Genomic DNA, 21,747 nt, shown 5'->3' on the forward strand with positions numbered 1-21,747 from the left:
AACATATTATTTTCCAACCACACCTACTTCCTCATTCTTTATCTTAGTATTGCAAACGTTATCCATTCAGTTGCCCAATTTATACACCTGAGAGTTATCTTTAATTGCTCTCTCTCCCTTAACTTCACATCTACCTACTTGACATGTCTAATCAATTCTAGATCAGAAAGTGTCCATAAACAATAAAATGGCCTAGATTCTGGAAGTTACAGAACTGAGGGGGGAAGCAAAGGCTCTGCTATTCACCAGGTCACATCCAAACAGCCCAACCCAATGTAGTCAGCTGCAAGGACACATAACCACAGGGACGAGCAGCAACAATGAGAAGCCTGCCACTTGGTGTGCAGGTACCCCTAACCTCTCCGAGGGCCCTGATAACGTATGAGCAGGTTGTTCATAACCCCACTCCCCATCTGCCAGGCAGCTCATGATGAAAATGTGTATCACTCTGAGAGTGATGAAAAGTGTGAATCCTTCAAAGAGGGATTCTGTCCCACAACAGGACCAAACCACAATCTGCAGACTACAAAATAAAAGAATGAAAAATGTTGAGCTGTCCTAACAGCAAAAGGAGACATTAATACAATAAAAAATAGCAAGAATAATAGTCAGAACTTCATTGCTGTTTACAAACAGCAACTGAATCTATGTGGCAATGCCACCCATGATTCATCCTCACAAGTCCAACTTGGAACCAGATGAGCAAAAGAAAAAAATGGTATTTACCAGGGAATATGCTTGCAACACATTTAATTTTGCACAAGCATTGTAAATTTTCCAAGGACTTGACCTAAAGCATAAAAGCAGTCTGTATATTGTTCTAATCAGTTAAGCCTTCCTGAATCAGCAGTTTTTCATGGCAAACAGCTAAAGCCATCATGTTGTCTAATCAGAAGGAAAAATTCATACAGACTGGTTTATTTCCACTTGTTTTTATTACATGTCCAGGAAAAGGGAGAACAATTTTTAAAGCAGATTTGAAGATCTCTGCAAGTAGAAAAGATGAGTTGTCATGAAATCGCACCCATCTGAAGGGGAGAAATGTCTCGATGCTACTTAGTGTTTGTCTTGGGGCTTTTCAACATTTTGAGATAAAAATGTGGATTTCCATATATGAGAGATTCATTTACAATTATCTGAGTCCAAAAAAATAAAGTGTTGAATACCACTCTGACATTTGTAAAAACTGAGATCTATAAAAATTACAAAACTGAACACTTAGTCATTAGAACGAGCTTAGAGAGAATCTGTTTCATCCTTTTTAGCCTCCCTATGCAAATGCTACAACCTTTATGGTAGAACCTTTATTAATACTGATGATACTATTAATCAAGTATTTACTGAGCAGTTACTATGCACCAGGTGGTATGCAAAGCTCTCTGTATACTTTATCTCATTCAGTCCTCACCAAATTCTATGAGATTCTCACAACCACTAACTCTATTTCATAGATGACAAGACTGAAGCTATCAATTCAAGAACATTCCACCAGTTCCTTCTAGAGATATGAGTGTGTAACAGCAATGAATATTCCAACACAAAATCTTCAGAAAATTGTTTTAGTCCTAAACCTCAATGGAAAAACAGTTTCAAGTTTTCACTTATTAAAGCCTCAGAAAATATCTTCATTAAGGAACAAAAGTTCATAACCAAGAAGTTTTCTATGAAATTTCATTTCTATCACCCTGGAACTTAATCAGGGCTACTCACTGCTCATTAGACTCTTTAGAATGTAAAGATACTAATTAGACTAATGTCTTACAGGCCAACCATATGCCAGATATCAGGCTAGATATTTCATTTAACTTTCACAATGTAACTGAGAAAGTATCTTTCATTCACTGCAGGTATAAAGATATAAACAGCAAAGATATAAACAGCTGAAGGAGGAGGTTGTCACTGGGAGTTAGATACAGGTTTTCTTATTCCGAGAGTAGGGTAAGAGATTTGGATTCTTTAGCAAATGAGGGGGGAAACGTATTTTCAACAAAATATGTTGAAACAAAGAGCCAAAGGGTGGATAGTTTACTGAAGGCTTTCTAAATTATTTATTCAGTTCCTGGGTCTGGATGGCAAGACACACAGTGTTGTCAAGGTCCCAGCTTCTTTTGAAAATTCCAACACAGACCACATGAGAAGTGAATTCTAGAAGTTGGCAGCCCATTGCTATTGCCTTCAGCAACACAGAGTCATCTGCTCCTCATATTTCCATTCAGATCAGCATTAGGAAACATTCAAAAAAAGTTGCCTCGAATTTAAGCAAAGAAAGGGAGGAAATGAGAAATCACACCAACAGGAATACTCATGATTCCATTGATCATTTTTAATCGGTGCCTGAGCCCAACACTTTATTATGAATTTATAATTCAACCATGAGGTCAATAATGCCAGATGACTTACACCATTAACGTTTAGCAGCAACTAAATTCAGCATTCTGCTATTCTAATAGCAGTAGCAGCAAATACTCAGAAATGTATAGTGTGAATGTATTCAGTAGTGTCTTATCATTCTGAATCCCCAGACTTGATCTCCCAGGTTCAAAAAGTATCCCTGAACCCCAAATACCAAGTGAACCATACAATATAGATCAATAGATTTTTCATGTGCAATAATTGTTTCTCTCTGGGAGATTCCCATTAGTCCCAGAAGGAAGAATACTTTGATTGACCTCAAAGAACACAGCAGATGTGGATAAGCTGTGTGTGCTGCTGACCTTATCAGAAGAAAGTCAGGCCTTGAAAATCACAGGGGAGCGCCCTGGGCGTGTGTATGTTGGCTGTGGGAAACCAAACAGCTGGTCAAACGTGTGCTCTCTTTAAAAAACAACCAAACCCGAAAATGCACAGCATGAGTGGGGAAAGGAGAAAAGGGAGTGTGTGAATTAACAATCTCTCTTTATGTTTAAAAACGTTCTCAAGAAATAGTAATATGAATGGAAGAAGAGGAGGTATGTTGTTAGCATCTGGGAATTTTTAACCCGCTAGTAAAAAGATTTCCTACATAAAATTTTGGTGGTCCAGTTGCTTAAACTCTGAGGGACAGGGAAGTTAACTCTGGTAGTTTTGAATTCTACATTTCCTGCTCTATTTAGGGGCTCTATAACCAAATAAGATGGCAAGGACAGGGTGTAGAATTAGCAGGATTGATTTTCCATAGATAATTCTAACCCAAAGAAACAGGTTAAAATTAAGAGGGGATTGGGAGAGGGAGGGAGGGAGGGAGGAGGAAAGAGAGAGAGAGAAGGAAGGGGCATCTAGGACACACTTGGGGAAGTCTTGACTTTGAAATCGAGGGGTTTTTAGCTCCACTAAACTCTCTGCCCAACATCAATGAGGCCAGATCTCACTGGGGTGGAGGAAATCCCTCACCCCCTGCCCTGAACTGGAAAAAGAAATAGAGCACATTATTAGTATAAAAGAATCACAAGCCCCTACACCCTGACAGCTCTGAGAAAGCAACATGTAAAGCTGGACAAAGTACAGGGATAACAATTCATGGAACAAGTTTTTACAATCTCAGGTGAAAATTATCCCAATTGTGCAGCAAAACCAATGCACTACTAAGCAAATAGAACAGATGAAGGGACATAAAAATAAGCCCCGGTCCATGCACTCAGAGATGCCATCCAAGGACCCACAGCAGATATGAACTCAGGGGAAATTTAAACTATCAACATCACCCTTATACATTCCTCAGAACTTGGCTAAAGGCCTGGAATAATTTTATTCATCCATTCGTTCAACTGGTATTTAAGGCAGGCCTACAATGTGTCAAACAATATATTAGGTGCTTAGAGATGCAGGAACAAAATAAGACAAGAATCTTTGCCTTCAAAGAGCTCACAGCTGTGCAGAGGGAAAACCCATGGCATTAATTCACTACAGTGTTATGTAATGGACACACTGTAGTTAAAGGAAAGGTCAGGGTGATGGAAATGAACAGGTGGCAGATGGGAAAGCAAAGGCCAGCAGATGGAGTGGGTGATCCTGCAACACTAAGGGAGCTGCAAAGAGTTCGAGTCTATTAAACCTTGATTCTGGAACATCTCTAAGCAAATCACTGCACATATCCCTAGCAGTCACAGGCCACAGCACTCCCTAAGCCTCACACCAAGCCAGATGAACACACTTATGTTATCTGACTAGCCTCTGACATGCCAGGCATTTGTGTGCCTGGCTAAGTCATTCCTGAGCTAAGTCATTACCAAGGGACAGACTACCTACTCCTACATGTCAACTGCAAACATGTGAGGGAGTTTTGAGTGGTCACAATAATTGTAGGTGCTACTGGAAGTTGTGACTCAGGACCAGGGATGCTCCACATCCTGCAAAGCCTGGGGAAGTTGCTCATAAGAATGACTTGTCTGTCCCAAAATGCCCACAGCACCTCCTTTAGATACTCTTGGCCAGATCTTGTCATGCTACATGTGCACTATAACCTCCATATTTACTGTCTGATTTGTAACACTGGCTCTCAGGAATTATTAACCTTTCTATATCGCTAACAAGAAGAGAACCCACACACAAAGAAAATAGTTCTGCAGACCTTTATTTGTAATTGATACTGAGAAAGAGACAACACATTTTACTACATTTGAAACAAGGGCAATATTTTCTTCCCGGAGAGAGTAGCAAGCAGTATCTGGTTTTATGGTAAAGAGCGTTTTTGTAAAAACAAGATGTTTCTTCCCACTATAGACCTTTATTTGTAATTGATGCTAAGAGACAACACATTTTACTACATTTGAAACAAGGGCAGTATTTTCTTCCCTGAGAGAGTAGCAGTATCTAGTTTCATAGTAAAGAGAGTCTTTGTAAAAACAAGATGTTTCTTCCCATGACAGTTTCATACCAGTCCTTTGTTAGAGAAACCAGAGAGAAAGCTACCAAAACCACCTTTAAACAGGTTAGCCTTTACAGATGAAATTGTGGGTATTGCCCTTCTTTGGATGGTAGTAAATGCTGTGGGAGAGACGAGGGGCTACATCTTGCACACATCGGGCTGCAGAAGGATGTAACGGGGATGCTTCTGGTTGATGGTACAGGGTGCAGACCACCACGGGAATAGTTCAGAGCCACTCACACTGACACTCACTATTCCTATGATTTCTCCCCTGGTGTGAAATCCAAAAAAAAAATTATAGTTGTAATAATCTTGGAAGCTTCAGAGAATGTGTAGAAAAGGACATATGATGTGTTCCCTGGGACTGAAAGGCAAGCTAGTGGTCCTTTACATAGACTTCCCGACTTCACAGAAAGTGGTAAGGGAAGGTCTGCTTCCCCAAGGATACTCCTGGGAAATGACTGCCCAGGAATACACCTTTGGTGACACGCATGAAGATGGACAATAATTCTGTGATCAAACCATTATTTCAGATTTTCAGCAGGTCAAATAATTGGGAAAATGAGACAGATAGGTCTTCACATACCTATAATCATTACAGAGCTACAAGGGAGCATTCTTAGGTTACAAGAATGAAAGATTCCTATTAGGTTTTCTGATGAAAATATTAAACTACAATTGCTGGATATCATCCCCCAATGCCCTTACTGCCAATCTTCTTGAAAACCGAGCCCACTCTTGACGCCCCGCCCACCCCTGCTCTATTATTCCCACTCTCATCAGTCTGGCTTCCGCTGCTGGGGAAACTCTCATACCACAGTTAGTAGGGAATCAACCCCCAGCCCCACAACCTCTTTCACAATCACCATCCCAGTTGCCTTTTCTCAAATTCATTATTCACGCAGCATTACTGAGACACCACTAGAGGCAGGTGTTATTCTAGACCTGGAGGGAAACAAGAGAGTCAAGGCCCAGCCCCTGTGGCACCTGGAGTCTAATGGGGGGAAGGTGAGATAAATAGATATAAGTGAGCAAAAAAAATGAACAGGAGGCATTTATCAACTAGCAAAAGATGCTGCAAAGAAAATCAAATAGGGTACTAGCCTAGAGAGTGACCAGGGAAAGGCTATGAAAGACAAAGGAGCTTTTGGGTACAGGGACCCGACCACCTGTGTTCATATCCTGGCTATGCCACTCATTAGTGTGTGACCTTAGGGGAGTTGTGTCACTTCCTTGTGCCTCAGTTTCCTTGCCTTTGAAATGGAAATAATAATAATACATGCCTCACAGGGTGGTTTTGAGGGTTAAATAAATTAATAAGTGCTTTCTGCAAGTGCACAGAACAGTGCCTGGTATTGAGGGCTCAGCAAATATTAGCTGCTGGTCCACTACTTCTATTACCATTCTCATGATTACTCACACTCAGTGGTGAAGAGAGAGACCTAGGAGGTGGCATTTGAGCTGAAACCTAAATGATGAGTAGCAAGCAGTGGAGGAAAGACATGAGGGGAGATTATTTCAGACCAAAAATAAGCCACAATGGGAAAGAGCCTGAGAGGTTCCTAGGGATGGAAGAAAGGTGCTGTGACAGGTCATGGAGGATGGGGACAGTGGTGAGGAATGAAGTCAAAGTGGTAAGTAGGGCCCAACCAAGTGGGGGCTCATAAAAACATACAGCGCCTCTCTGTTTTGTATGTAACTTAAAAGTTTTCCCATCCACATGGACTTCAGCAGGCTGCCGTCCCCACGAAGGCAACCCATGCATAACACAATCACCAGCATGTGGGTACAGCTCTGCTTCTTACTAACGATCATAAAACACTAGATCAGTGGTCAAGGGACTTTGCTGTGGTTCTTACTGGTTAAGCAACAGAAGCAAGTGACTTCATTTCCCTACATTTGTTTCTCAATTTGCAAAATAAAATGGATTGAATTAGAGATCTTTCTGATTTGCTATTTTATATCCCTGTTCTTGCATTTCTCCTAGATTTGAAAATAGATCTAGGGCAGCAGAGTTTACTTTAGGTGAACTAAAGTCTTTACTAAAGGACTTTCAACACACTCATCTCTTTTAATGTAGTGAAAGGAGTGGAAGTTATGGTTAGGGTCATCATCCCAGATGTGGGATTCCCCCTCCCAGGCATCAGACTGTGTGTCCACTCTTTGGAGCAGTGAGCAGGGCAGGCCTCCCAGAGCTGCAAGAGACAGGCCACAGTGTCGCCTGTGAGCCAGGGTGGCAGGGCCCTTTGCTGAAGGCAGAGCTGCCCAGAGAATGCCTGGTGCTCCTGAGCCCAGGTTTTCAGCTCAGCTCAGCCTACAAGTGGATTTAGAAGGGTTTGCTACTCCACTGGCTGCACAAGAGACTGAGGGGAGAGGGAGGTAGAGGCGGCCTGCACAGCAGAAATGCCCTTTTTCCCTCACTGCCTTTATTAGTTAAATAGACTTCGTGTACCACCTGAAAGAAAAAGCTGTACTTTATATAAAGTATATATTCTTTCTTTCTTTATTCTCTTTATGCATCTGTTAATTAGAAAATAGTAATCTTCTCAAGTTATATTGCTAGGTAAAAGTAAAAACCAACACCAAAATCTGTCTTCTCTAAGACCCTAATTTGGTAAGAAAATCTTACCTTCTGGTAAATACAAGATCTGACTGAAAGACTTCTTACTCCTTCCTCTGCGCAATTAACAGCAAACACCTTGTCATAAACATTTTTGAAAGGTCAGAGATGGCAACAATTTGCTAAAGAGATAAATAGTCAAATAAAACACTGCCCTGGTAATTCCTGGCCTTCAAAGAACAGCATAAATCTGATCAATAATGAGACACACAAAAGGGATTGTGGGATAAAGGGTGGGTCCGATTTGAGATATTAAAAACTTGCCTAAGTCATTTTTTTCCTCCAACACGTCTTATGTTGCAGCAGGCACTGAAGCCGTTAATGGTAAATTCATACTTACAATGTTAGAAAAATAAGATTCTGATGAGGAAACAAAAGATTGTTTTAGATTGAAGAAGTAAATAATAGTAAGAATAAGGACTTTTGCAAAAGCCAAGGTAAGAACGTTTTCCCTCTGTAATAAATCAAGTATTGAGCTTGAATTCTGAATGTTACTTTCAGTTGTATTTCTCGACTTTTACCCTTATCCTAGCACAAATTACCAGAGTTCAAAGGACACTAATTTATTCTAAAATATACGTATATATTTTAAGTGTGCCTAAGAAAGAGCATGTTTATTTATATATTCCTATTTATTGCTGCTGTCTTAAGAATAAATTTAAGTTCATATACATTGAAAAGGTAAGTTTCTTTTTTAAGCTTTTCATTGTAAATTTTAATTTTTTAATGAAGGCTTTCACTTCCAGTTCTTACAGAAGATTTTGTATTCCTGGCAAAAGTATGTTATCACTTAAACTGCATTACACATTGATTATCTATTGTCTGCTCATATTAAAAAGCCTCTATTGTCACTTAATGTTTACTAAATAATCAATAAAAGTACAACTGAAACCAGAGTAAACTCAAACAAATAAGTGGGCTGAAATTCAAAGAAAATTGAGACCATACCCACTTTAGAAGGGCAGCCTTTGTGAGAACTCCTTTCTGCCTCACAAAGCTAATTTATCTTTTTTAATGCCATCAAATGTAATAATGGATGACATGTTTTACAGCTTCAGTGATGCAGCAACTTGTCAATAACACAGGGAATTTAGAAACCAATTCATCAATTCATGATTTTTTAATTGGACCATGGATGGTTAATTTTAAGTCATTAGACTCTCCAATAATAAAACCCTAGAAAGAGAGAGTTAATTAATACAGAATTGGGTAGCTCTCCCCTGTCTCTTCAATGAAAACCCAGAGTTCCTCTTCTGCCTCAATAACAGGTGGCACTTTTCACTTTGAGCACTTTTGGGGCAGGTTGGGGATTAGTTGAGTGGAGTGGGAGAAAATGAAGGAGAAAAAAAAAGAGGGACCTATATGTAAGTATATATAATTATATATGTGGGTTATTTATACTCATATTTATTTTATACTTTAAGTATATATAATTATATATTTGGGTTACTTACATTTGTATTTATTTTACACATTCTACATATTTACTTACATAAAAATATAGATTTTGTTATATGTATGCCCACTTCACAAATGCCTCTCCTTCAGACACTGCCCACAGTTTCCCTTACTTCTTTATTCGGATGGGAGTTAGGGTGGCTAAAAGATTTTCCCATGTCTCAGTTTTGCACTTATTGGTAAGGTTACACCCTTGCTCATATATTTGAGTATTGATATTCTATTATCCACTGAATGTCTTCACTGGAAGGGACCTTAGTGATTATCTGGTCTACTCCACTCCTTCACAGTTGGGGAACCAGAGGCTCGGGGACATTCAGAGACCTGTCCAGGGTCACACAGCCAGGTAGAAACAGAGTCAGCCATCCTCCCGACACCCACACCCAGCAAGCAGTCTACCCCACCACACTTCTCTGTCTCCTCTGCCCAATAATGTATCTTCTGACACTCACAACAGAGAAATTAATGAGTCTGCAAGTTAAAGATTCATTTTAAACAAATTGGTTCATTATTATTTAATTGAGACGGCTTCAGAGCAATAAAAGCCTTGCTTACCAAAACTAGATAAGCAGCTCATGAAACATTGAGCTCAAGAAATGGAAAAATTGTCACAAGTCAATATGTGCTGCCTTTCTGTTTGATAAATGCCACCCAATAGCTTCAGAAGTATCAGAAACTAATGGTGTCCCGGCCCTCTGTAGGCATACATTAATGGGATCAGGAGCATAAAATATAAACAATAATGTGTATATTGATTATTCCGGACACTTGAAGCCCAACAAACATTTGAAAGGTCAGTTATTCTGCTTGCATCAAATTACAGTTAAGTCATTTGCTTGAAGCTGGAAGCTTGGCTCTCCATGTAAATTTAGCTAGAGACCTATAAACTTAATCACGCCATACCTCTGGTAGCTCCCTTAGGTTGCCTGGCACGAAAAACATACGGTAAGTGCTTAACCCCACAAAGCATACACAAATAAAAAACAGCATACACACAGCCAGGAAAGATATTGTGTGGGTGAAATCCAGTCTATTGGCTGAATAAATATCATGAAACAGCATTTTACTCTGACAGAATATATTCAAAGGTTCCTGTAAGTCAGTTACTATGTGAGCTTACAAATGAAAATGTATGCTTTCAGGATGTTTCAAAAATATCCAAGTTTAGGAAATGCAATGTCATAATTATTTTTACTTTTACCTAAAAATTAAAATTTGGTTTGACCAGGTCACAATCCAATTTAGGTAATTTTTTCTACAATGAAAGATTTACTCCTTTTCAGAGCTCCTCTAAAACAAAAGTTTAAAATAGGCTATGTGGATTCTGTGTCGAGGAGTGGTCCCTTTGCTGGCGCTTTCATACCCAAAGGCTCCTCTCCTCCAGAGACAGGCTTTTACCCCTCAAGCTCGCTGGTGCTCCTACATCCGGACAAACTGGGTAGTAGGAGCCAGTTCACAATCCCACAGCCTCAGTTCCTTTCCTGGAGTAATAGGTCAGTCCCTCTGTAGAGTCCATATTCCCTTGCTGACTTTTTTTTTAAGATTTTATTTATTTATTTTTAGAGAGGAAGGGGAGAGAGAGAGAGAGAGAGAGAAACATCAATGTGCAGTTGCTGGGGGCCATGGCCTGTAACCTAGACATGTGCCCTGACTGGGAATTGAACCTGCGATGCCTGCTTCGTAGCCCGAGTTCAATCCACTGAGCTACTCCAGCCAGGGCCCTTGCTGACTTTTAAAAAGGACAAGAGGGACTTTGAGAGGTTGAAAGAAAGACTTGCAATTTATGGCCCCTTTACCAGAATAGACAAGGGTTGGAAGTATTCCCTCTCTCCTTTGACAAGGGCTCCAGTTATCCTAAGTGTGGAGAGCTCCCCCATTTGCTGCTAAAGATCATTGTCAGGGTAAGAACCAAGCTTTCAGAAAGTCTCCTCCTGAATAGGAGGTCAGAGTCGGTGGGGGGACTGAAGCAGGACAATGCTGTCTGTAGGAGGCCTTGCAAAAGAACTTATCCCATTTCCTCTGGCAGAAGATACTGCTGTGTCTGTCCAAGAGTGAAAATATACTTATCTTTAGGCTGACAGTTTTAACTCTAAGCATACTCAACTATTCCCTTTGAGTCAGGTCACCAGATTTGTTCTTAGACATTTTACATTATATGAATCTTTCACACTGATTCATCCCAGATTCTAAAACAGCCAAAAGCAGCCATTTTGAAAATCACATTTTCCTTACTCATGAATCATACCAGTTTTAAAAACACTTTTTAGACTCATATTACATTCATTAGCAATTGATAACCATTGTAAAATCATGTATTTGCAGTTTATATTAAAATATAATAATTATGATAATACAGCAGAATTAAAAACTCCAATGGAAAATAATGGTAATTTATCTGGGAGTCAAATGACTTGATTTTTTTTATCCTTACTAGATGATATTTTTTCATTGCCTTTAGAGAGAGAGGAAGGGAGAGAGAGAAATGTCGATGTGAGAGAGAAACATCGACTGGTTGTCTCCTAGACATGCCCAGACCAAGGATCATACTTGCCCTGCCCCAGGATCTTACATGTCCGGACCAGGGATCGAACTAGCAACCTAGGCATGTGCCTTGACCTGGAATTGAACCCACAAGCTTTCAGTTACAGGGCGACGCTCCAACCACCTGAACCACACTGGCCAGGGCCAAATGACCTGATTTTAATGTTAAAGACATCATTTTATAGCTTCCTAATAAAATAATTATCTATAAAAGAAATTGTTCTATTTTGAAATATACATAAAACCTTACATGAACCAAAGGAATTAATAAACACCAGTTTAACAAAAATCCAACTATTATACTTGGTTGAAAAGAAACAAATATCTCAAAGACTGACCTTTTGCTTCCTGCTTAAAGCAGATTTTCTGTGACAAGAGTTCCTGAGTGTACACTGTGTTCCATTACAGTAAAAAGCCTGCATTATTGTGCTCCTGCTATTTAAATTTTAAAAGACTCCAAAAACCTGATTAGCTTTAACATCTTTTATCATAATCAAAACTCAACTAAGTCAATCATACTAATATTTTGAGGGAAGAAAATTTATTATTTTCATTTTTGATAAGTAAGTTATATTCTGGAATTCAGGCCATAACTTCATTTTATTCTAAAGATATTGGATGCTAAAAAAAAGGCAGCAGCTTTTAATTGCATACACTATTTTAGCATTCAAGGTGTATCTCTTGCTGAGTAAACCTTTAATTACAAACATCTGCTGGCTAAGCATGCCCTAAAAAGTAGTTCTCTGTATTTCAAAAACTATTTTCTGCACTTTAACTTTTAAACCAAGACTTTGATGATCAATGAACAAGAGAGCTTTTAATTTGAGACACAAAATAAAAAAAATCCTACTTCCACACTACTTACAATAAATTCAAAGACTGTTCACACATCTGAAAATGGAGGATTATAATGACACTTTAGGACAGAGACCCATAAATTATTAAGTGACATAACTGCAAAATTCTACCAAGGAGATCTTCATATCAAAAATAAATAATAAAAGTACATTTATCATATTCTTTTTTTTAATGTTTCCTCAAAAGCTATGTTAACTTTTCAAAGCCCAGGTAATAAAGAGACAGACTACTTTTTCTCTACACCCAGACTAATTTTCTTTCTTGTGGAAGCCACACCGCAGGACCCAAGGCTGTGTGCCTCCAAGTACTCATCATGACGTTTCAGCTTCAGAAAAATGAAACTAGGCTATCGATGTTACCTGAGTTTCAAAGGACCATTCTCTGCCACAGAACCTAAACGCAAAGGATTTCTTTTTGACATGAGGCGTGTGGTGATGTGAAAGAGAAATGCAGTCCCTACTGGGACTGTGAACATGATCACATTTGTGCGACCAACTGCCACACTCCTGCTTTTCTTGTTCCCTGACAAGACTTGTTCCAGCCCTCTCTCCTGGGAAGCCTTTGACAGCAACTGCAAACAACAGAAGCCAGCAGGAACATGTAGGAGCAGGTGCTAGAGATTCCCAGGGCAGCCTGCATGCAGAGAAAGGCCCTCCTCAGGGCATCCCTGGGACATCCCACTTCGGAGATGCCCTCTTGCCCTCTACCACTGCAGGATCATGCGTCTTTTTATGCAGCACATGTTTGGAAAGATTTGTGACCATGCATTATGGCTTTTAAGTTGCTGCTGGTGAATTTTCTTTGTCAGCTTTTAAGGGGGCTTTGGTTGACTCTCCAAAAATATATAACAAGGATGGAAAAGGTTAGTCATTGGTTTCTGTTCAGATAAGGGATGTGGTAATAATGAAAGGCTAGAACATTTCCCTAGTACTCCATGATTCCGGGTTACTGCTTTCCACTTCCTACCACAGCTCAGGAAAGGGGACATTCCCAGGTTCAGGGGCTCTCCAGCACTGGATAGAAACACACCAGATAACACTTCCTGCACAAACAGGACAGGAATAGTCACGTGCTCCAGCATATTTGACCCCACGTCAGGAAAATTTGGCCCACTACTATTAATCCTTAATCTTTTCATTTATTAAACTCGCTTTGTGGTCAGGGCAAGAGTGCTCTGCACCATGGAGACAGTCACCTGTGCGAGTGAACAACCACACAGATGGCTGCTATGGCCTATTTCTCAAAGTGTGGTCCATGGGCCGCCAGCAGCAGCAGCAGCAGCAGCAGGAGTCACCTGGGAGCTTGCTAAAAAGTAAAATCCCAGGTCTACCCCAGACCTACTGAACAGAATTTAAAGAGCCACCCAGGTGATTGGCATGCAGATTAAAGTCTGAGAAGCACCGCACTACAGCTTCCTCCAGCAGCTCCATGCTCAGGGTTCAGTGAGGAAGAGGCTGCCCTATGCGACTGAGGGATTCGCTGCTCCAGGGGCACTCAGGTGCATTCTCTAAGCCTCAGACTCCTCACAAAGCACGGGCAAGAATCAATGAATCAATGCTGAGAACACCAAAGTCACGCTGCAGATGACTGGTGGGAGGAGGACTCAAACTCAGAACTCCTGAACCCTGCACTCTGCCCTTTCTGCTGCCTCACTTGGTCCCTAAGGAACGGCTGGCTCCCCCATGGCCATCTGGCCATGAGGTCTTTTCTTCCCACTGGCTTTATTGGTATAGTAGAAAGAAAACTTCCAATCTTCATTCTGCATTGCTCACTCCATAACCTTGAACACATCAACTTTTTTTAAACATAGGTTGGCAGCCAAAGGAAACAAAACATATTTTTAAAATAAAGTGAGTAAACTAAAAATAGAAAAGCAAGGCCATGGTTTACTAATAAGTAACAATACTACAAAAATATTCAAATTCTCATTTAATTTATAATCTAATTTCTGAAAATATATTCTAAGAACTTACTCCAAAGGAAGAAAATATTTCATGCACAAAAAATGACCATTAGGGTATTATCTGTAAACTACAGAAAAAAAAACAAAACAACCAAAGTGCTCTATGCTGAGAACATGGCTAACTAAATTATGAAATATTTAGCTATTTAAAATGACATTCATCAAGACTTGGCAACAACATGAAAAATCCTGGTATAATGTAAGAGAAAAAGCAGGTTATGAAATTATAATATATTATGATTCCAACTATGTAAAGATAGGTAGAGTTCTCCAAAAAAATATAAAACATTTGTGAAAACTAATAGTCTATCAAGATAATTGGTTATAGATGATTGTTTTCCAAACTTTCAATAGCTATTAAATAATTTTTTACTTTATTTTTAAAAAGTAAATATTATGAAAATAAAATTAAATGTAATAGCCATAAGACCTAACATAGTAAATATATATTACCATTAAATCTGGCTTTGAATTCCATGGATAATAATAACAAAAATAAACAATTTCTTGTTTAATTAGCTTGTTAACCTATATGGTTCCATGTAAAGATCACAAAGAGAGACAGAAACTAAAGTTGGGGTGTAGGGGCACACTCCACTTTTCTGTCAAGATGGGGACAGAAACAGCTCTCTGATGATGGTGGCCTTTACACACCGTCACCACACAAGGCTGCCCGCCTTATGCAAGGGTACAGATTCAGGTGGCACCCTCCAACAACCCTGAAGCAATAAGTTTTTCAGGGCACACACGCTAAGCAAGAGAAATCTGTATCCCATTTCAGGTCTAGGAATCAGAAGTTGAACCTGAACCCAATCCTGTCATTTCTCAGGTCTCAGCTACCCCATCAGTACAAAGGGGCATGTGTTAGTATCGCTCACCCAACGAGCAGGTCAGCCCCTCCTAGCCAAGAAGCCCCTCTCTTCCAGCCAATCCTGTTCCCACATTCGTGCCAAAGTGGTCATCTCAAAATCCAATTAAATCATGTCACCACATTACTATGCTGCTTCGAATAATCTATTTGCTTCCTTTTGCTCTTAGGATAAAGCCCAATTGTCCCTGCACAGTCCTCACTGCCCTGCAAGGTCTGGCCCTCCCACCACTCTCCACCGCAAATTCCACAGGGCCCTCACAAGAGCCTGTGAGCCCTTTGCCTTTGCCGGTGCTGCTCCCTCTGCCTGGGGATCTCTCTCCTCTCTGCCTTTCCCCAGCACACCTCAGCTCAGTCAGAACTTCCCCAGAGCACCTAGCAGGCCTGTCTGATAAAAGCTCACATTTCATAACTTCATATCTTTATTCCTCAGGCTTCTTACAGCAATTGTAATTTTACAATATTTCTGTGATTCTGCAACTAATGTCTCTGTTATGTCCCCCAACCTACTAAAATGCAGCCTCCATGAATTCAAGGGCTTTTTTTTTAGTCTCCCCAGTTGCTAGCCCATGACAGCCTTGAGAAATCTTTGCTGAATGACTGAATGAATATTATCCGTCCTCTCCTACCCCCAGACTACCACAGAGCCATGTAACTAGCAGATGCTCAATGAATCCAGCAGACTTGAATTGACTGCAAACATAACAATAAATATGACATTTAGATCCTTTTCCCCCACCAAAAAAAAGGTATTATGCCAGATCAACTAATAAAGAAAGTCAATGCAAAAGAATATTTTATAAATTCTAAATTACAGTATAAATATAAGGATCCACCTCCACCCTTTTTAGAAACAGTGACAGCATAAATATGTACAGAAGATACACAATACAGAGTGTAATTGTTACTGGCAAACTACAGAGCAAATTAGTAAGTTAAATTCTCTGGAAGGATTTAAACACAGTCAAATCCCATTGAAATATGGCTTTTTTTTTTTTAAACCAAGGTTTGGATAACTATAGAGTAGACCTGTCTGGGTCTCAGTTTCTTCATCACTAATGAAAGGATCCAGGAAAAGTCTTTAACACCCCTCAAACTCTGAGATTCTGAGGTCATGGCAACTAACAGCATAACAATGAAAATCAAGAAAGTCCACACATGCATGATGCAAAGCAAGTCTGGTCCATGGGCACTGACCAGCCCTCAGTAAAACCCTGAGGAAGCCCAAGTTTGTCTCCCTGGTCTATGCTCCTTCTCCCTCTGGAGGTACCTCCCTCCTCACCTCTGCCTCTCTTTGCTTTCTGAGTAACTGGCAGCAGGGTTAATTTAAGTCCATGTGCTCCTTTTCCCTCGAGCATTTGCCTTTGGATCATCTTTCTCAATGTGGTGAACGTTGTTTCCTGACCTTAGGAGAGAAGATTTCAGGCATGAACGAACTGTTGGAAGAAGTGTTTACAGACCAGGGACCCTGTCTGCCAGCAAAGCCTGCTTCCTTCCTCGACTTCTAAATGAGATCAGCACCTCTTAGGCCAAAGGGCAGGTGAGGGAAGAAGCTAAGAGAAGATGCAAAGCCCCAACTCAAATATTACCTCTTCTGACCTTGTTCAAATTCATTCATGCATATGATCACAAAAGTCCATATGGCCAAAATCTCTTGCAAAACTAAGGCACAAAAATACACTCTTGTAATATTAGAAACTATTTGTTATTAATTAACTCAAATTGACATTGCAACATAAATCATTTCTTGGTCACTTTAAACAATAAAATCATCTTCTGGGTATACAATTTATTAAAATTATTTTACATAAACTATTTCAAGCATTAACATGTAGGGCTGTCAAACCTCTGCAAAATGTACACTTACACTTAGCAAAATGTAAATGTAAAAAAGTACAGCTACATAAATAAAATCATCAATTACTTAAATACTTCATAATATCTTCTTGACAATTATATTATCCATTAAACAAGCAATAATTATGCTATAATTAAATAATAATATGCTGTAATATAGTATATTCAGTACATATAGTATATATTGCATTATCTTGACAACTAGTATCTTAAATAACTATTTTTTCAGCATTTGGGAAAATTGAAAGAAAAAGTAGATAAAACAAAGAATTAGTCAAAATAAAGCACAAATTTTAACTGATTTGTAATAATTTTGCTACAAAAGACTTCATCTTTTCAACTTTTAAATTCTAAACTATTATTTTATAATTCTGTGTTTATGAAACTTCTCCTAATTTCAGAATGAATTGTGTATACTAGAAATCATATCCTAAATATAAGATTTTAAATAGATACCTAAAAGTTTAAATGTAATGCAAAACAAGTTCATACTTCTAAAAACACGTAGCATTTTGATAGCACTCAATGAAAAGCAATGTCATTTCCAGCTCCTGAACTCCATCAATTGATACACTGTCTTCTATACAAGCGCAGTGTGAGCTCACTATACTACACTTAATTTATTTTATTATGATTAGACTTATTCATTTTTTAGGACTGATTATGCTATAGAGAGGGGAGAAAGAGTGTTCTGAATGAGATTTCTTTTTATAAAACAAGAGTTTAACTCATTAAATTCTCTATTTTGGGGGAAGAGGTAAATTTGTTGTTTTTATAATTGTTTAATTAAACCATATTTTTAAAAAATTCTGAGAGTTAAGAACTTCCTAAATCATTCAGCATTTTAGCTATGAAGTTGACAAAACTGTACCAAATGATATGCAATTTCCTTATTTTGTAGGATGAATTGTTTGGATTATAATTATAAAGTTCCTCAACCCACACTTTCTTCTATTGACTCAAGAATATCTCCTTCAGTTTATTTGTATTTGACAGACCACACAGTGTTTTTTACCCCAACATTAGTGTTCCACAAAAGTTTTAACGGTAGTTAGCGACTTTCATTCAGTGCTCTTTTCAGCATCTTACAGTAACGGGCGGGCGGATGAGAAGGAAAGGGAAGTAAAGCTTTGACAGATGGTACTCAGCGTTTGGCTCCTGCTGAGCTCAGCAGGACCTGTGGTTTCCAAGGTTAGGGCTGTCAAAATGGCTCTGTCTATCAAGTGAATAACAAAGTGTAGACTGCCTGTCTGTTTCCTATACAAAACTTAGATTTCATGTGCCATCACTGTCGGGCTTTCTGCTGATTTAATAACTTCCAAGGAGAGGAACTGAGGGTTCTGATGCAGACTCACTATTTAAGAAACTACTTGGAAAGGGAATTCTCAAGGGCTGAAAGAGGTAGGCTCAGATCTCATTTCTTTCTCTTCGGTTACTCTCTAAGATTTCACAGCTTGAAAAGAATTCAAAAGCCACCAAAGGTTCACTTTTGGCTAAAAGCTAAATGTGAAACTTTCAACATGAACTTAATGATGACTCCTTCTCAAAAGGGCAAAATGTTGTTATTAAGAATCCTCTGGGTGGTTATTCAACTAGAAATACTGACAATGAAAAGGAAAGTGTTTCTATTTGAAATACATTGATGTGTTAGAGCTTGTTTTCCCCCTTTCATAGCTCTTAATATTAACACCGCCTCCTCTCTTTCTTCACCTGCGTCAGAAGTCTTCAGATGATCAGAGAAGTGTCTGATACTGGAGAGAAAACTGAATTATGTCACCAAAATTTGCCTTTTGCCTTGTGCAGTTACAGCCATTTTTCTTGGTAAGTCTGCTTGTTTTTTTTTTATGCACATTTTGTGATTTCAAGATTGTGATTGACCTCCTGGGATTCTAATAAAAGGCCTAGTGGTGGATTTATAAACTCAGACTTTTTATTAATATGATGCTAAAATTAGGATGGTGGCAATGCCCCTAAATAAACTACTAATGATATTTCAATGTTTAACTTGTAATATAACATTTAAAGCAAAAACTCCTGATTATTATGTCAAAAAGACACAGTAAAATTAAGATGTGGCCATTTGAAAGGGAAAGAGTTGGCCACACTTTAAGCTTATCCTGTTACTAAGCACATTCGTTGCAATTTTGGACAAGCTGATATAAGTACACATCTTGTCTCTTTTTTGATGCTGGCATGAGAAGATACATCCACTCATGTGGTGATCATTCCCTGCAACATGCCAAGGGAAGACGTGTTTGCTGCCCCCTTTCTTCAGCTATCATTCCCACTAAATCTGAAGAATTTTCCTCTTCGAATACTTAGTTTATATAAGCCCCTTGGTGATAATGGAAAGGTTATTTGAAAGGATGACTATTTGTTATTCTTCCCAGTATATTTAGTTACTTTGAAGGTTTTTTTTTAGTTTTGAAGTATTTACCTTCTTTTAAAACTTTAAAAAATTTCAACCTAGATGTCTCCTCTCTGAGACACTACATAGCAGGTATTCAGTAAATGTTACTAAATTGAAATAAATAGGATATTAAATGTTTAAAAAGAAGAATTCTAAAATTGAAATAAAAGGGCACAACTTTTACATCAGATTATTATAAGAAATTATCAAATGCCAGTTTAGCATAAACCCTTTTCTAGTGTGCATTTTATCTTGGAAATGTGTAATGCTTTTAATCATCTCTGTAGACAATAATGATAATTAAACAGATATCTGAAAAAAGAAAAGTCCTAAATCAAGATCAAATTTTCTTTTTTCATTCTCTACCTCTCAGCTTGCTTTGTTCCATAAGGAAGTTTCTAACCTTCTTTCCAAAAGGCTATCCTATCTCCCCAAAGGAGTTTTTGTTAATAGTAGACTTGTTGAATTATATTTGCTTTTCATGTGTTTGCATTTTTTGAAGTCTCTGTGGGGTTTCTTCATGTGTCTCTGGGGAAACTATGTTTGTATAATTTCACTTGAATTTATAAACAATAAGGCCCTGAAAATTAAGTCCATGCTTGGCAGAAAGTCAGCAATCTTAGAGAAAGGAAACAGAACTAAAACAGATATGATGTTTGAGAACTGTTATCATACCCTTGCCCACCCATCAAAACCATTTTGGTTCTAACCCACAGCGCTGGCCCACAACTCTAGGGCCAAGAAGTCAAAATGTGCAGGGTTAATTAAGGTAACTGAAATGCTCTAATTACACTAGACCCTTCAGTTATTTCTTTTCACTTTTAAAAGTTTTTAATTGTGGTAAAATACACATAACCTAAAATTTACCATCTAAACCCTTTTAAATATGCAGGTCAGTTGTGTTAAGTACATTCCTATCATTGTACAGCCAATCTCCAAAACTCTTTTCATCTTGCAAAACTGAAAGTTTTCAAAAACCCCCCATTGTCCCCCTCCCCAACCCCTGTCAGCCACCATTCTACTTCTGTCTCTTTGAATTGGACCACCCTAGCTATCTCATACAGGTGAAATCATGCAGTAGTTGCTTTTTTGTGACAGCTTATTTCACTCAGCATAATGTCCTCAAGGTTTTTCCATGTTGCAATATGTGTCAGAATTTTCTTCTTTTCAAGGCTAAATAGTATTCCAATATATGTACATGCTGCATGTTACTTATCTACGCATCCACAGATGGACACTTGGGTTGCTCCCACCTTTTGGCAATTGTAAATAATGCTGCTATGAACCAACTTCAGCTGTTTTAAAATGTAATTGTTGCATGTTATAGACTAAATGAAGACTGCAGCACATGATGAATAAAAAATAGCATAAAATTACAATAATAAAAACAATAGCCAATGTTTATCCAGTGCTCATGCTCACTATGTGCCAGGCACCAAGCCATGCCCGTCATTGGTATTAACTCTTTGAGAGATGTACCATTGTTATCCGTATTCCAAAGAAGTGAAAACTGCAGCACAGGGCGGTTGGTTAACTAGTCCAAGGTCACTCAGCTAGCAAGTCACTGAGATGCAAATCTGAGAAACCGGAGGCAAGAGTCTGCCCCCTTGGCCTAGGAAAGAAATCACAGCCAAGTCGTGCAGAACTCCTTGACCACTGAAAATGGTGTGGCCTGGCCGAAAGGGCACTCGGGTACGAGCCAGAAAAAACATTTCTATCACCAGCACCTAACAAACAGACACTCTGGGCTCAGTGCTGTGAAAAGGAAGGTTGAACTGGGTGTCCTGTGATCTGTGGTTCCAACAACCCTCCATTTCAAATGAGACTCATATGTAATACTCTATTACTTGGAGTATTATTTTACCTACAAGTAGATAAGGATGTAATTTTATATTTTTAAACATGTGCTCAAGTCTCTAAGTTTTGATAATGAGTAGTTTTCTGATTCTCATTCCACTGTATCCACGTTGTTCCTTGTACCTCTCTCATGAAACTAAAAAGTAAGAATACAGTGACAGGGTACCAACAGAAATTATGAGGTTTCTCTTGCAGAGGGTCCCTAGGTGTGTCTACCCCAACAAAAGCAAAGTAGAGAACTGTGAACAGCATTCATTTGATACATATCCATCTAATGAGGGTCATATAATCGCCAACAGCCTGCCACTGAGGGGAGAATCTGAATGAATCCATGTTTCCCTCTTCATGGTCAAAATTTATGACTTCATCATGTCTCTAAAAGAAAGACTGTAGTATCCTCACCACCATAGTTTTATTGGCTCTTTTGGTTCTATGGTTATGAATTTAGGTTATAGATTCTTCTGTATTCATT

General features: G+C 38.8%; 1 long non-coding RNA gene across 2 annotated transcripts in view; it reads left to right on the top strand.

Moving 5' to 3' along the window:
* The first annotated feature begins 7,765 nt into the window (after window positions 1–7,765).
* Window positions 7,766–21,747, top strand: part of LOC123811747 — a 52,565-nt gene continuing 38,583 nt past the window's right edge. For both annotated transcript variants that reach the window (XR_006784431.1, XR_006784430.1), the window contains exons 1-2: window positions 7,766–7,900; window positions 18,728–18,829. This is a non-coding gene — a long non-coding RNA (uncharacterized LOC123811747). The remainder of the gene's footprint in view (window positions 7,901–18,727; window positions 18,830–21,747) is intronic.

Source organism: Phyllostomus hastatus, unplaced genomic scaffold, assembly GCF_019186645.2.
Source record: "Phyllostomus hastatus isolate PE091 unplaced genomic scaffold, TTU_PhHast_1.1 phas_scaffold_78, whole genome shotgun sequence".
NCBI classification, from domain to species: Eukaryota; Metazoa; Chordata; class Mammalia; order Chiroptera; family Phyllostomidae; genus Phyllostomus; species Phyllostomus hastatus.